Genomic DNA, 3,222 nt, shown 5'->3' with positions numbered 1-3,222 from the left:
GAAGAAAATTCTGAAAAGAAGGGCAAGAAAAGTAGTGCTACTGGTACTAGGAAAAGGAAGAGCATTAGGTTGGCTGTTAAGCCAAAAGCGAAAGCTGAGGCTCCAGCTGCTTTTGTGGATCTCAGTGAAGAAAAAGCCTTTGTTCAGGGGGAATAGGGCATATTTATGCAGGAATCTGTCACTCGTTCTGCTCCAGTAAGTGCAGGTACAGGATTTGCTGCCTTTGGTTCTGTGAGTTCCACCTTGGAACTGAAGGCACTCAAAGATGTTGTCAAGCTGCTGTCTGATGCTCAACCAACTCTGCTCTTGAGGATCGAGGCTCTTGAGAAGCTAGTAGGAGACCTAGTGCATGCTTCTAAGGAACTCACCTCAGCAATGAAGGAAAGCACTTCAACTCTCTCTCAAGGCCAGGCTGATTTGTTGAAGAAACTGGAAGAGATTGTTGTTGAAGAAGACTCTGCTGAGGAAACAGGAGAAGAGCACAAGTCCCCAGCCCCTAAATCCTAATCCTATTTTCTGTCTATCTCATCTATCAAACTATCTTTTGATCTTGGTCTGTATTAAACTTGGTTATTTTGCTTCTTTTGGTTTGTAAACAATTAAACAGGGTATTTTCTTTTGTTTTTTATGTTCTGGAGGAACATCAGTTTGTTTATATGGATGTTGCTTGCTTGCTTTATGACTATTTGCATACTATTTCTGCCTATATGTGCTTTGTTCTATGCTTTGGACACAAACCATTAAAATGGTGTTGTGTTTAGATATGTATATTTGTGTGCATTAATTTTGATGAACGCCAAAAGGGGGAAAAGAAAGGAAAACTCAATTGTTGACAAGCTCTCCATCCGTTTAAAATCGAAGGTATAACTATAACTTTCATTCAGTTCCTTGTTTAATTTTAGCTAGTTCATTTTCGTTTTAAGTTTTTCTTTTTCTGATTGTCTTTTAATTTTATTTTTGTGAGTTTGCTTAGGTTTGTCATTCATCAAAAAGGGGGAATATTTTTGATCTTAAGTTTTGATGATGACTCAAGGAACCTAAGCAAACCCTTAGGAGCTTTAACTTTTGTCTATTAGCTTTGATGTATTGATAGGTTTTATATGCAACGAAGTTCTAGAGTCAGAGTGGAGCATGGAACAAGGTCTAAGGATGAGCTATGGACGAGCATAGAAGACAATCAGAAGCCAAGTTCCTTGAGTGAGGAACTGAAGCTCCAGAGTCGAAGCTTCACAGTGTGTCAAGGAGTCTAATGTATCTTTACTGTTTATTTTAGGCTTCTTGTATATATATTAAGTACATGGCTAATTGATAGGGTTTAAGTGGATTTGATTTTATTTATTAAAGATTTTATTTTCCATCTTTTAACTCAGTTATTTTCGAAAAATATCTTTTTGAGTTAAATTATCTTCTTTTTGTTAAAAAGATTTTCTATTTTAATTCCATCTCATTATTTGGAAAATCTGACTTGGAGAATAATCTTTCTAACGTGTGATTTACTTTGTCAAAGGAAGTTGAGAAAAATTAGGAATCCAGTAAAACACTTCCTGATAAATCGTTTGACTTGCTGCCCAAGCTCCCATGAACTGCACTTCCTAGTTTCATGGAGGTTGTGGCTTAGTGGAAGTTGAGGCAAACGGAAAGGTTTTTAACTTTCCTATAAATAGAATCAGTTTTATGTTGACAAAATACACTTGAGCATTACAATTCTTAGCTTTTCTAAAAGAGTCAAAAATCCACTTAAGTCCTTGAGTGTCTTTGTACTTAGCATCTTAGAAGTTTTATCTAGAGTTGTATTGGGGTAGAGTTTGGGTAAACTCTAGAGTGTGTAATTGCTTTGAGTGAAGCAAGGGGAAAGAGAGAGATTCGAGAGCTCAACTGATTGAGGGATCAGTTGAGGGGGAACTTAAGTTCGTTGAGGAACTTGAGTTTAGAGTCTTAATTTGTAATAGGTTGTTTGCCCTATTATTATTAAGATTTGAGTTTAAAATCCCTTGTGGTCGTGGTTTTTCTTCTTGATTAGGGCCAAGAAGTTTTCCGCGTAAAATCTCTCTTGCACTTTAAAGTTTTTGTTTAAGTTTCTTTAAGAATTCCGCAAAAATTACCCTAGTTCCTCAACAATACAATTCACCCCCCTCTTGTATTGTTCATTCGAGTCAACACTTCTCGTCTGGGAGCATGGCTAAAGCTTCTTCTGCAAAAAGAGCAAAAATATCAGTATTTGCACAACATCTGACATGGAAATATCCCAAACGGTCAAAATGTCAGGCGCATATGTTTGGTAAACATTGTGCTGAGCCCGCAGGCGGATAAAAAGGCCTCGTCTCTGAACCAGGCGCTCTTTGGGATCCAGTTCTTTGGAACTTTTATTGTTTCCCCGGTTGACAGGGTAGCAGTCTCAAGACCAAAAAAGTTGGTCTCAATTATTTTGTCGTAGTCCTCATCCGGAATCCGTGGAAGACAACACTTCCGGCCCAGAAGGTCGGGCTTCTTATTATACCGGCGCAGTTCAAAATTCTCTTGTCGGCTAGGTGCATACAACAAATAGAAGCGGTGCTTCCGGCCGTCAAATTTGGACACTTTGTCCAAAGTCATCATGTACTGAGGGAGTGTGGTCAACGTATACCACGCCCTCCAGCTGCCTAGGTTGCGACTCAGGTAATGCATATGGGCAAAGGCTTCCCAGCCGGGATGCAGCCCTTGGAACTCACAGGCGGCAACATACCCCAAGATGTTAGCCCAGGAATTGAGGGTTAGTTGCCACACTCCAAGGCCATAACCTCTTAAAATTGCCTTCACCGCCTCGTGCAGTGGAAATCTCAGCCCGGCTTGGAACGCCGCCTCATAACAGCCAAAGTAGGCATTGGCGTTCCTCTCGTCATCTTTCCAAGAGACGGTGCCTTCTGTAGGCAACACCCGGATGCTATAATTACCGGCTAGGGGGCGCATAAGTTTGAAATTCTCCAAGTCCTTGTCCATGTTTGCCTTATCTTTGGCATAGACGTGGATCTTGAAGGGGTCATCCTTCTCACTCCATTTTTTCCTCTCCTCCACCTCACTATCCTCAAGCGGTGACATAGGTTCGTCACTGCTCTCGGAACTGGAGGCGGAGCTTTCTCCGGATGACTCCTCATTCTGCGAGCAGGGCATAGAGATGGCCTCTTCACCGTCTCCCTGATTGCATTCATTGAGGAAGGAATCTACAGGGATTGAAGGGGCACGCGG

This window comes from Chenopodium album, chromosome 4 (assembly GCF_948465745.1).
Source record: "Chenopodium album chromosome 4, dcCheAlbu1.1, whole genome shotgun sequence".
Taxonomy (NCBI): Eukaryota; Viridiplantae; Streptophyta; class Magnoliopsida; order Caryophyllales; family Amaranthaceae; genus Chenopodium; species Chenopodium album.
The sequence above is the reverse complement of the archived record's forward strand: the minus strand, read 5'-3'. Positions refer to the sequence as shown.